This window comes from Dendronephthya gigantea, unplaced genomic scaffold, assembly GCF_004324835.1.
Source record: "Dendronephthya gigantea isolate DGI-Jeju-01 unplaced genomic scaffold, DenGig_1.0 000052F, whole genome shotgun sequence".
Taxonomy (NCBI): domain Eukaryota; kingdom Metazoa; phylum Cnidaria; class Anthozoa; order Malacalcyonacea; family Nephtheidae; genus Dendronephthya; species Dendronephthya gigantea.
Window position 1 is genome coordinate 556,899 of NW_021163062.1, and position 14,055 is coordinate 570,953.

Here is a 14,055-nt window from a genome sequence, read left to right on the forward strand (position 1 = left end):
TGATCTGTTCCATCTTCTTGATGTATATTGGTGGAGTTCTTGTCAATTGTAATGATGATATTCCATTTTGCCGCAAACACTTAAAAAAACTAAAGGATGAGATAAAAGACTGGCGAGAAAGATGTTTGAACAAAAGTCGACATGAAATTATTTCACCAAGTTGTGGAGCAGAAAAGGAATATTATAAGGAAAGGATGCGCACGCACAGTAAAATGTGTTTCTATGCAGGTAAAGAATGCTTGACTTCGTTCCCGAAAGATCTTCTTCTCCCGTCTAGAGTCCTAACCCAACTTATAACCCGACTTACAAAACATTTACGTATGCAACGAGCTTTCTACAGACCATCAGTTACAAAGCTGTTGTAACTAAAATGCCGGCATGATAACCCTCGATTAATCTAGTTGTTGTCTTATAATTATATAATTTATGCTTTATTAATTCTTGATGAGGTATCAACGTCACAACGGAGGAATACTAGTATGCCCACTCGAAATAATCTAATCATGCCAAGATCTTGTCAGGCATGACATGGGGCGTATTCGGACTGAGAAAAATCTAATTCTATATATAGTGTTGGAATTATTTTTGTCGAAATAGTGTTGAAATTATTTTTGTGATGACCTAAAGCTTTTCCTAGTTGACAGCTAAGGTGTACATTTAACCAAAGGCGTAGAAACCTACAGGGTGCGAGAAGATAACTTTTGTAAGAAAGTTTTATACCCTTTTCTACACCAAGTTGATATTATAGGCATGTGTTGTAATATGCGTGCATAAAATTTGCTTATACGCAAAACTATTATTACGCGTACTTATCAATAGATTTTTTGTAGGACCCTACCCCGAACCTTACCTACTTGTTCGCCTCCCGGCGGAAATCGTTGCAACAGATTTAGAATCTCTCGATACCACTGTGCTCATCCGTGAACTAAAACATAGCGCATTCAAATATGGTCTAGAATTTGACTATATGGAAAAGAAAATATATTTCACAGAGGCACGGCATATTTATCGGATGAATTTCGAAGGTGGAAACAAAGAAATCTTCGTGAAGAACACTGACCCCGTTGATATAGCAATTGATTGGAAAGGACGTCGTATATTTTGGATCACTTCAAAGAACGAGCGCCCTAAAATGATGGTTATGAGTTTAGACCGAAAGAATACGATTGCAAGAGTTTTTGTCGAAAATGAATGGATGGCATGCCTCGAAATTGATTCTGCCGCCGGGTACGTAAAGTGAGAATTAAGTACAAATTCTACACATTTCATCTAATGCGTGCATATTCATTAAGACGAGAAATTTACTCTATATATTTTATACCTGTTTTGTAGTATCAGTTAATATTTGATGATTATTTGGTTTCAAAAATTAATTTTCTTCACTCCTCTTTTTTTCTGTTGAGAGATCTTAATTGGTCCGCAGCGTGTGATAAGATTTCCTATACTGAGCCAATTAGAAGGCTCAATTTTAAATAAAAACATTTTTATTCTTCGTAGATACATTTTTTGGGCTAATTCTCACCATTCAATGGACGACTTGCGCTTTAGACTAATTTTTGATAGAAGTGACTAGAAGAAAATAAATCACCACCGCTGGAAAGATCTTACTTAAATTAGTGCAGATGCAAAGTTTGGCTGCAAAATTTTGTAAAATACGGAAAGTATAGCCATGCGAAGTTGGCATATTTTGTATACTTTTGTATTACGTGCGGAAATGTGTAACTAAATTAGTTACAAACTTCCAGCCATAATACAAAAGTATACAAAAATCGTCAACTTCGCATGGCTGTATTTTCCGTATTTTACAACAACTTCCAGCCAAACTTGGCAGTTTTACTAATTTTAGTAAGCTCTTTCAGAAAATGTCCTTTTTATCGTCAATGTAAGAAATTAGTCTAAAGCGCAAGTCGTCCATTGATCTCCGACAAAGACATTTGGTTCGAAATAATAATATACGAGATTATACGATATTTAAAGGTTTTTATGAAGAATTTTTTAAAGATATCACCTTAGACTACCAGAACAAGCGAGTTTACGTCACTACAGGATACAGCAGGCTCATCGCAATTAATTACAGTAAAAGTAACAAGACAGAAGTGATTGGATCAGGTTATCGCTATCCAGTGGATATATATGGAACTTTGATTTACTTTCAAAAGAAAAAGTCACCGGCGGAAAACATTATGGAAATGAATTTGGTCAACAGAAATATATCGCGCAATATTACTTTACCTAAAAACTCCGTTCCAAAACGATTTCTTGTCGTGCACAAATCTCGACAGTTTGAAGGTAGGTTATAGTAATGCATCGTAGGAGAAGGAGCTAAAATGAAATTCTATAATGTAAGCGTGCCGAAAGACATTATTTTGGAATTTACAGGATCGTGGCAAACGGGATCATCACTCTATTGACGAATGTAATATTTTAATTTTACTTCTTCTTTTACTAAAATAGATTCAATGAGCGGGGAAGAATGTCATACTTAAAATGATATTTATTAATTCTAATACAGCATAAACAGCTTTAATTGCACCATAATTTTCATTTGAGGTAGTTGTAACTAAATCGTTATAACTTCTGCATCTACACACCAAGATATCTTTGAATCATATTTATGAATTGTGAAATCGAGGGTTACCGTCGTGTCGTGTGCCGCGAGTATTTCTTTGAAACACGCAATAAAGAACTCCTCCATGTTTGGAAACGGAGAAAAAACAAAAAAAATATCTATCTAGCATGCAAGCTTAGATTGATTTTTCCTTTTAGATTTATTTTTTTACTTACCCTCGCTTTAGATTCAAGCAAAAGTTACTATATTAGGTACTAAGGCGTTCATCTAGAAGGAAGCAGCAATGAAACAATGTGCTTTCATGAGCCATCGATGAGAGCCCATTATAGCTATAACGTAACTTATTATATGGATTGGGGGTGACATAACGAATTTCAAAAATTTTCCCGCCATTTTCATTGTGGTTATTGTGAAGATACAAATCGTGTTCGGTTCGTATATAAAACGAATTTAACGTTGGAAATACAAACGAAAACACTTGAAACAGAAATTTTGAATTTTTGTTTAAATCATACCAGCTTTTTCCACTTTTTTAAAACAATTTTCAAAGGAGAGGATATTTCATGAAAAGAATGCGCATTCGACGGAATTTGCCATGATTTTAAGCAGATATATTTGAACAAAATTCGAAAATAATAAATGTGTTTTTGTTTTCGTTGGGCGCAATGTCTGTTTACAAGGTTTTCTTGAGCAATGTCGTACAAAAATGATTTGCTGTTCCGTTAAGTGTATCCAATGGTTCCTCCCATAGAATACATGCTATATTTTGTGTTAATGTTATCTAAAAATGTCTGTAAATTGAATCTAAAGACGATTTTTAAATACTAATTCACAATTGACGCCATTTTATATACTTACGAAATTTCATATCTACAAGAAAGGCTTCAATTTCTGCCATGTTGGCCTCAAGCTTCCGGCGGAGCAAGCGTTCCAGTCTTAAATCTGGAAGGCCCCAATTACACTATGCTGGATTGCATCGGAGCGACGTGCTTTCTGTACCGGATTGGGCTGTTGATTACATTACGCCACTGTAATCCGGTACGCTTTGGAGGTGATATGAAAAGTAATCCGATACGCGATTCGCTACGCGCCGACCAGTGTAATCAGAAAATCCAGTACGATCTGTTGCAAAATTAAGTTTTGGTGCGCAATTTTGAGCTGTGTTTACAAGTTGAATTGCAAAATGAATCCCATAAAAAACGTACTTATGCTCACTATTATTGCGGCAAGCGTGCTGCGAATAATATCTTGTTCGTTTGCCAATACAACTGAATTTTATTGTTCACGAAGACGACTTCGAAAAATGATGATAACGTCAAATTATTGGGTTCAAAAGGTGTCAAAAAACAAAGAAAACTCGTCGATTTTGGGTCAGACCAGGCCGAAGCAATGCCTGGCATGGTCTTGCTTGCAAAACGAAATTACTCTTCCCGAAGAATGAAAAGAAAATTTTTACATTTTTGCGGATTCTTTCGCAATATTATTATATAGGTCGGTGTAGGTCGGTGTTCTTTCCAAATATCGCGAGAAATCGCCATTGTTTCCAAGACAACGGCGGAGATTTACGGAGCTCTACCTGAGCTCTACGGGTCGCAACGGCATAGTGTAATCATCCTTGATTTTGGCTTTGGTGTGAAAACTAATCCGGTATGAAAATCAATCCGGTATAGTGTAATTGGGGCCTTAGCCTTCGGCTTTTCAATATCACGCCGAACCTCATCGAATAAGTATTTATTATATATAGTGTATATTGATATATTGATATATAATTTAATAGTTACAAAAAGGGCCTAATTTTTCCAATTTATTTTGTAGAAGGTTGTCCTATTAAAAGTTGTGGTCCCTTACGTTATTGTACAAATAACGGCACGTTCTCGTGTTTATGTGAATGGGGATACACAGATATTGGACAGACATGTACAGGTATATTACATATTAGAACTATAATATATAAACTATTGCATGGATATCGTCAGTTTCCTGCAATCAGATTTGCTGTATTATACCAAAATATCAGCTTATAAAAATATGCTTTTGGTGTATAGCTACTAATGAAATAATTGTGAATGTTACGAATGAAAACTTTCAGTCTTTGTTTAAACAAAAAACAGCAAAATAGCTTCTAATGCTATTGAGTTAAGGTAATAAGTAAACAATTTGTAATTATAAATGATATTCAAATCTGCCACATCATTCGGACTCGTGATTAAATACGTGCGAGCACGGCCAAGGCGAAAAATACTGTGAGTCATTGAATTCAGTGAAAGCAACCGTGCGACGGAAAAAAGTATTTGCACAGCTGATCGAGACCGTGCAATGGAGACTTTTTTTGCGTAGTCAGTAAAATAGAAATTTCTATTTAATGACACCTGATCGAAAACAACCAGTTAAAAAACATTATAGCCTATAATAAAATAGGTGATGTATGGTTAATTGCAGGTGTATAGTTAAATGCAAAATGTATATACATATGGCTATGTGCAGGGGCCGCGGGAGATCGTTTAATGAGGGGGGTAATTTTATACTCATGATAGCAGACCGTAAAAACAATCAATTTCAAAGAAACTAATAATGCTGAACGTGAATATATAGACGAGTATTAGCACTTTGCGTCTTAGCGATCTTTCGTGGCCCCTGCCTATGTGTGCATGTGTTATTGGGTGAAAACTATTTAAAATTTTTGGCCAAACTTGCTGTTTGAGAACGGTTGGAAAACTTGCTGTTTGTTTTTATTTTAGATATCGATGAATGTTCATCATCCAGGCCATGCAATTTAAATGTAAGTTCATGTGAAAACACAGATGGCTCGTACAAATGTTTGTGTAAAAAAGGATACAGTTTGCTCTCGGATGGAAAGACATGTGTGACAGGTACACTATATGTATATAGATCATGCAATTATAGATCGAGCTTTAAAATTTGTTTTAATCCGGTTTCATTTCAATTTCATAAACAGTAATCACAGTATTTGATTCCAGAATTTGGAACACGACAAGTACGTTTACACAAGGAAAGTCCAAATTTTTATCTTTTCCGCCTGTTACACGTCGTGTTTTCACGGCAATTCGTCCTGTTATATGAGGTCTCGAATATGTCCGGTTTAGTAGTTGTCGGGTAAAAGGAAGACGGGAAACTGAACGAATTTTAACGCCTGCTCCAAACAGCAGCGTAGCCAGCCTGTCGATTTGTCCCGCTATGCTAATATTTTCGTGTTTACTGACTGTGAAAACAATAGATTTCTAAAGACATGAATAATTATAATAACTCGAAATTTACATAGGGGGACAAAATCGTCAGGCTGGCTACGCCACTGGCTCCAAACCGTTTTCGGCTACCGCATAAAAGGTTTCCTAGGATGAGTCATCAGTTTTCATCATTGCATCATCCTGTGGGAAAACGGGTGAGGTTTATTACACGTCAGTGAGTAAAATATTTATTTCCGAATAAAGGAACTGATATCATGCATGTATGATGCAGTTATCAACTCATTTGACTTAGCGTCAAAATTAATGTGGAACAGTATAACAACTGCCTAAAATAGACAATAACACCTCTCTCATTTATATTCTGATTAAATTTCCTATTTCCTTCTAATTGTGTCTACAGGGTGTATCAAAAAAAAGGAGACCTTTAGAAATCAAGCTATTGTTAAAATTTGAATGCTTTTTCAATTGCATTTGCACATATGCTAAACCGTAGTGCGTGAAATATTGATGGCATGCATGCATACATTAGAAAAAGGAGACCTTTAAAAAATGAATTGACGTTTGTACACAAGATTGTCTGCTCCTGGGAATTTGAAAATAACTTTAATAGCATAAGGAAAAATAACGACCCAAAAATATTCAAATGACTAAGCACAAACGACTAGGCACAAAAGCGATAACAGTATGCGTGGTAAATTGCTTTAGCTGTTCCTTCAAAACATGAACAAATCATTTGTTCAATAATTTTTAACACTTCGTGCGAGTATTAGGGCTGTTCACATGAGTTAGAATTGACTTTGAATCCGGAATGGCTCAGCATCCCATTTTACAAACTCTGCCTATTAAAATGTTTACATGAGTCAGGAATGAATTACAACTTGATCTGACACAGATTCACTTGACATTTTGATCCGGGGAATAACTATAGAATACCCCGCCACATGTAAGTGTTGTTTTCCTGTGGCTACCTGGCAACATACATGCAAACATCTCTTCCTTATTCCTATACCAACACCACTACGTGGCTACATGGCTACATGCATGCGTGGCTACATGGCTACATGGCTACATGGCTACATAGCTTCGTTGCTACGTGGCTACGTGGCTACCTGGCTACGTGGCTACGTGGCTACGTGGCTACGTGGCTGCGTGGCTACGTGGCTACATGGCTACGTGCCTAATGGCTACTTGCCTACATGCATGGTCTATATGGCTACTTGGCTACATGGCTACTTGACCACTTGGTAACCCTAACCCTAACCCTAACCCTAACCTCCAACCGCTTACGTAATTAAAATTCCGATACTTACTAATTCTGCACAAAAATACCGAAATATTAAAATACACACTTCTCAAAATAGAACCTTAATTCCAATAATTAGCTAACTTCTATTATTCAACGCCCTATAAAACAACCAGTTGAATTACTTTAACTTAAACACAGTGTTGCTCACTAAAAAGCCTCCTAAACAAGCACCCTCAAACTTTAAATACCGTACAACCCTAAATGCAACCAAAAAATATACACGTAGCCACGTAGCCACGTAGCCACGTAGCCAGTTTACATAGTACTCTCGCATGCGGGGTATTCTATAGTTGTACCTCCATTTCTCTCAACACAAACTACCGTACGCTTGTGCATATTGCGAACTGCTTTTCTGATGACGACAGGCTGGGTATAAGTTAAGGCTACAAAAACTCTTTGCTCCGAAGTCAGTTGAACCATTTTTGTTCTGGTAGTGTGCTTAGTCATTTGAATATTTTTGGGTCGTTATTTTTCCTTATGCTATTAAAGTTATTTTCAAATTCCCAAGAGCAGACAATCTTGTGTACATGCAAACGTCAATTCATTTTCTAATGTATGCATGCATGCCATCAATATTTAACGCACAACGGTTCAGCATATGTGCAAATGCAATTGAAAAGGCATTCAAATTTTAACAATAGCTTGATTTCTAAAGGTCTCCTTTTTTTGATACACCCTGTATATTGTCAGTGGAGCATCACCATTGTAACTCGTAACCCTTCGACGAAGCTCCGAACATATGGTCAATTTACTATGTACATCGTATTCTTTTAGTTCCTAATGAAAACAATACCTTCACAATACGCTCTGATTATGGTTATGGTTACGCCTACATTCATCGTTATGATGTCAATAACTCGGCTGAAGTTCTTGCAATATCAAGCAATCCCCCTCCTTCTAAATTTCGTTTCATAAATCAGAATGTGATACAGGAAATAAGCACCGGAAAATGTATCACAAAAAAGCCCGACTACTACATGGATCTTGCCCATATCTGCGATGGACCCTTCGCTCTCAGGTGGCGTTACGAATCCTCTACTGAATATTTAGTTTCTATGAAAGCAAAGTTCTGCTTCGCCGCGTGGAGAGCATCGGTGCCTCCTACTGTCAGGCCAGGTTTGGGTCCCTGCGTTTCTAATATTAATGCCGTTTTGGAAGGCTATAAGGATTGACAAGCATTGAGTTTACGAAGTCATATAATTTAATAATTATTACATACAGTGTAAGGGTGTCGGACCACGTGTTTTTTATGTTACCAAAATTTGGTTTTCGAACGTAATGAATGTTAATGTGCATCTATTAACCATATTTTAAATTAGTTTGCAATTTTTTTTTATTGTATACGTACGGTTCCATTAAGGGCGTTGTTTCCGAACATTGACCTTAGTTTAAACTTTATTAGCCCAATGATTGATAACTTTATTTGAGCTCGTGAGTATTGGAATAGACCACTTGCCTTTTAGCGCAGCCCGCTTTGCATGACGGTAGGAGTCGTCACTTTGCAATCGAACGACATGGCGACTGTAATGAGCGAACGATTATTATTTGATGAGATATTTACCAATATTTAGTGCTTCTTGTTTACAATCGATGAGTTATTTAATCCTAAAATAAACATAGAGGTCTCAAACGAAGCGGAGGTAAATTTTTGAGCGAAATCGGTCCATTCTAAACGAGGAAAAAGGAGTTCGAGTGAGGCATCAACAAGACGTTCTTCGCATATTTATGCCTTGAAATATCTCATTCTCCAAAGAAAAACAGGTGAGTTCACCAAACAACCGAAGAATTTTTACTTACGAATAAGCTTTGACATTTTCCCTTTCCCGATTTTGTATTTTGCGCCCTGCTTTCTAATTCGTATTGCTTTTTAAACTCCGTGAAAATGACCATGCTTGGCAAAATATTTGACCGATTTCGCCTTTATATTGTTCAAACACAGACTAAATTTTTTGGCGGAAAATTTGCAATGTTTGAATACTTAATTACTTTTTTGCCGATGTTGAAAACTACGAACAAAAACTACAAATAAGTGCTGTTTGACCTAGGCAAACTTTTCGAAAATTATATAAATAAAAAGAATATAGTATTTTGAAACAATAATGGAGGATGAACCAACCACTTCAGAAGGGAACAACACAGAAAAACCACTGAAAAGGTGGACAAAGAACTTAGAGTTCCTTCCTGAATTTACATTTGAACTTTTAAAAAAGCACTTAGGAACTGAGTTAAGAGTGGAAAATAACCCAGGTGGAGCTTACAAACACAAGAAATTGGGATATGGATTGTTTAAGGAAAAAAAAGTCAAAAATGTAGAAGTAAAAGCAAATGTATTTAAAGACCAGTTATGCTGTTTTCTAATCAAAGCAAGTGTGAATGCTGCTATGAAAAAAAATGTCTACACTGTGTATGTTCATCTGAATCAGGACACTGGGGAAATTTTATACGGTAACTGCATATGCAAGGCTGGCAAAGGGGGGCAATGTAAACATATTGTAGCCCTAATGTTTCAAGTAATTGAATACAAGCAATTAGACTTGTCTGAAATTCCAAATGATCTTACATGCACACAAATGCTGCAACAATGGCATGTTCCTCGCAAGGATGAGTGTGACGAAGCAGTCCTCTATGAGGATATAAAATTTGTTAAGACATCATACGAGAAAGACACAAATAGCATGTTGTCATCAACAAACTGGCGACTTGGCCAAATAGGTAGAGCCCCAAGGCGCTGTTGTAGGAATGACAGCCAGGTTTAAGGTTTTCCAAATACGGGAAATATGACTTTCACATAAACCAAACCTGTGGGCAATATCCCGTAGCAATAATCCACATCTTAACCGTGACAATACTAAAAAAAATTCCTGCTCAGGAGATAGAGATCGTTCTTTGCCACACTTGGCTTGACCTTCTGATAATATAGCCATATAGGTGCAGTGTTTGACCCATGATAAATAAGGTGGTTGCATGCGGGAGACAGGTAATCAAAAAATGCTTTAAAAATTGTGTAGTTAGGAAACCCAGTATAAAATCGAAAATCAATGTCACTACCAATAAACCTTTCAATGCGAAATAAACACTGTCCCATTTTTTTTACATCCTCGTCATATTTCTTTTGCAAGGTTACACTATGCGCTTGTAGGGCTTTGACATTTTCCTGTAAGTGTTTTATTTTGTTTTGAGCTTCTATATCCATGCATCTTTCTTCAGGTAACATTTGCTCCTGAACTGAGGTTTTACTAGGAGATACATGCTCCTTGTCTTGTGCTGTTTCAAACACTCTGACAGTAGGAATCTTCCTTGACTTTGTAGCAGTTTGTGGCATGAAAATGGTGGGGATGTTGTCACTATATGTTTTTTTGCCACCTGGGAAATGAGCTGAACACACCTTTTGACTAGGAAGAGGGTTGAGTAATCCTTGAGTAATTGTTCCATTTTTTGTTAACATCTTTATCTTTTGGAATTTTGTGAAAAGAGAGCTCAGGATTTTTATAACTATTATTACTGCATCCTGGCACACAACAGTATGTTTTCCATTGGCGTACTTTGCTTTCATTGTTCCCTTCTGAAGTGGTGGTGGTTCATCCTCCATTATTGTTTCAAAATACTATATTCTTTTTTATTTATATAATTTTCGAAAAGTTTGCCTAGGTCAAACAGCACTTATTTGTAGTTTTTTTCGTAGTTTTCAACATCGGCAAAAAAGTAATTAAGTATTCAAACATTGCAAATTTTCCGCCAAGAAATTTAGTCTGTGTTTGAACAATATAAAGGCGAAATCGGTCAAATATTTTGCCAAGCATGGTCATTTTCACGGAGTTTAAAAAGCAATACGAATTAGAAAGCAGGGCAAAATACAAAATCGGGAAAGGGAACAAAGCTTATTCGTAAGTAAAAATTCTTGGGTGATCGCCGGTTATTTGGTGAACTCACCTGTTTTTCTTTGGAGAATGAGATATTTCAAGGCATAAATATGCGAAGAACGTCTTGTTGATGCCTCACTCGAACTCCTTTTTCCTCGTTTAGAATGGACCGATTTCGCTCAAAAATTTACCTCCGCTTCGTTTGAGACCTCTATGTTTATTTTAGGATTAAATAACTCATCGATTGTAAACAAGAAGCACTAAATATTGGTAAATATCTCATCAAATAATAATCGTTCGCTCATTACAGTCGCCATGTCGTTCGATTGCAAAGTGAAGACTCCTACCGTCATGCAAAGCGGGCTGCGCTAAAAGGCAAGTGGTCTATTCGCCGGCCCCTTGTGAGAATACCTTTAAAGGGATGTAGAACATTTACAAGATAAATCATACGTGTTTTGATGGGCCGAATTTTTTGACATTGGGGTCGATTTACCGACAAGTTATAGTTATCATCCTTTCGCTTTTCCGGCACAGCATGCTATTGTGAGTATGATTACACGACTAACAGAATCGTGTTTTACTCATTTCAATACCTTCATTTCAGTACCTCAAAGTCGTTACGTTTTCGCTTCATTATATCTCGGTAACCCTGCTCATGTGAACAACCCCTAAAGGTGATTCTCCATTACGCCCGCTTTGCCCGCGTGGGCGAAGCGGCCTTTGAAAATCTGCCCATGCGACCATGCACGGCGCAAAAACAAAGCGCGCTTCGCCCGCGCTTGCGGAGGGGACGTAATAGTAGTATTAGAGAATCGCTCTAAAACACTTTGACTGCCAAAGACGGAGATTTTCGTTTTTTGATCGATTATCACTTATCGATTAGTCTAGACCACTGGTGGTAAAAGTGCTAAGGCTTGGCCTTGTTGTTTAGCACGGTTCACCGTTAACAAATTTTCTTCAATTTTAATTATTGGTATATTTAATAGTACGGTTAAATTATGTAACCAGGTAATTTCACTGGACGCTTTGGACAGCCAGGTCTTATCTCAACTTTCTGGAAGATTTTTGCACTTGATTTTTGCAGTAAACGCACACTTTGGCGAGGCCTTCCTGCATAATTATAGCTTTACATATATCTGAATAAGACTGAACATTCTGTAGATTTCCATTACTAAACCCTGGCTGTTCAAGTCCAGTTACACTGAAAATATCAATTTCATCAAAGCTAGACGTGTATGCATATTATAAGAAGTGAGTAAATAATATAGTAAGTTTGCACTAAGCCTAGGAGTTAAAAGTGGCATGACCTATGACTGTAAAATTATGTATACGTTTGATGTTAATGTTTGGTCAGGAATGAATAAAGTGTTAACTTGGTATTATGTTGACAGAAATTTGTGTTGATTTGTGATTTTGTGGTCTGAAGTATCGTAATATTCACAACGCTGAATGATATCACTGGTATACAAAGTTGGATTTTGAAATAAGGAAAAAAATCATCATCAAAATACAAATATGGGCATCACCATAGAGGCGTGGCATAACAAGCAGACTAAAAACTTCATCATTGCTCAGTTGCAATTAAGGTATAGGCCTGGGAACAGGGGCGTAAGAAGAACGATTTGAATTGGTAGGTGGTCGTTTATTCATATAATTTATTCGGTTCTGCCAAACGGAATTTCTTTTACAAGTGCAATAGTTTGGCCGATATCTTCGGAGTCAAATTTGAAGATAGTTTTCTGAGTTTTTGAACGTTTCACACAAACGTAGAGAGTAATTATCTAGGAAAGTCTAGAACTATATAAAATAGAGTCATTTGCTATAATTTTTCTAGGAATTGAACGAGAAACACAGTCAAAAGCTCAGTTTTTCAAACAGTTCTGCTTTTAATTTTTGGCTTCAATCAAATATGGCGCTGGCGTTCCAGGTTTTATTACAGTTCACTGGTTCTGTCACAATACGTACCAGGTGTAATTCCCAAACTCCCTGTGAAATTAGGTGTAATGATGGAGCTTGGGACTCATAAATATTAATACGGGGTGAGTCAAAAAAAACGGACACTTTGAAATTCAAATTAGTCGCATAGCGGCTGTAATGTGATAGAAGTTGCTTAAAATATTTCATAGGTGTACGAAGCATATCATATTAATTAACCTAAGACATAAAGTTTGTTCCCATTGGGAGTTAAAATGCATTCTAAGCTCTGTAAATACAAAAGAACAGTATTATCAAATCGTTTTTGCTGATTGTGCATGGGAATTGTCATATTCCAGCCATAAGTTCGCAGCTAATTTGAATTTCAAAGGTGTCCGTTTTTTTTTACTCACCCTGTAGATTAGTATGATGGCACTCGTTAGTATAGAAATTATTAGTATAATAGTGTCCTTATTTGCATGTGTTAAGTATTAGTGTACATGATAACCAGCTTGTGAATAAAACTTCAGTATTTCTCTTGTAAGCGTTCGTATATAAATTACATGGTGGCCGTTGTAAAAGCACGAAATGGAAGGTTTTATTAAACCTAGTCAAATATCCTTTGAAGGGAGCATAGCCGTATACCGGCGAAGATAAGCAGAAATATGAGATATTTCTTGTAGCGTCATGCTATGAAAAGAAATCAAACACAGAGGTTGTATGCTCTTAAATCTCGCAGGAGGGCAAGCGATCAAAGTATATAACACGTTTACGTAAAGCGAGAAAAAAGAACAAGACGATCCGGCAGCTGTTTTGATCGAGAAATTCGAAGCATATTGCAAGCCAAAGAGGAATATAACATACGAACGGCATTTATTCAGTTATTTCAGTACACGTATATGCAAGATGTGAACGAAACCATTGATGCGTATGTTACTGGACTTAGACTACAAGCTAAGAACTCAGAACTGCGCTCTTTGTAACGAACTAATTCGCGATAGAATCGTAGTTGGAGTCCGAGATGATGCAGTACGAAGTTGATTACTTCGCGAAGCTGACTTAGATTTGCAAAGAGCTTTAGCTATTGTCGAGCAGGTGAACAGACTCGAAGCCATATGGAAGCCTTAAGGCCGGCGCACACTAGAGCTATGTGCTTAGCAAAAAGTCATTCGTGGCCATTGGCGTAAGCCAGTTGCTCTC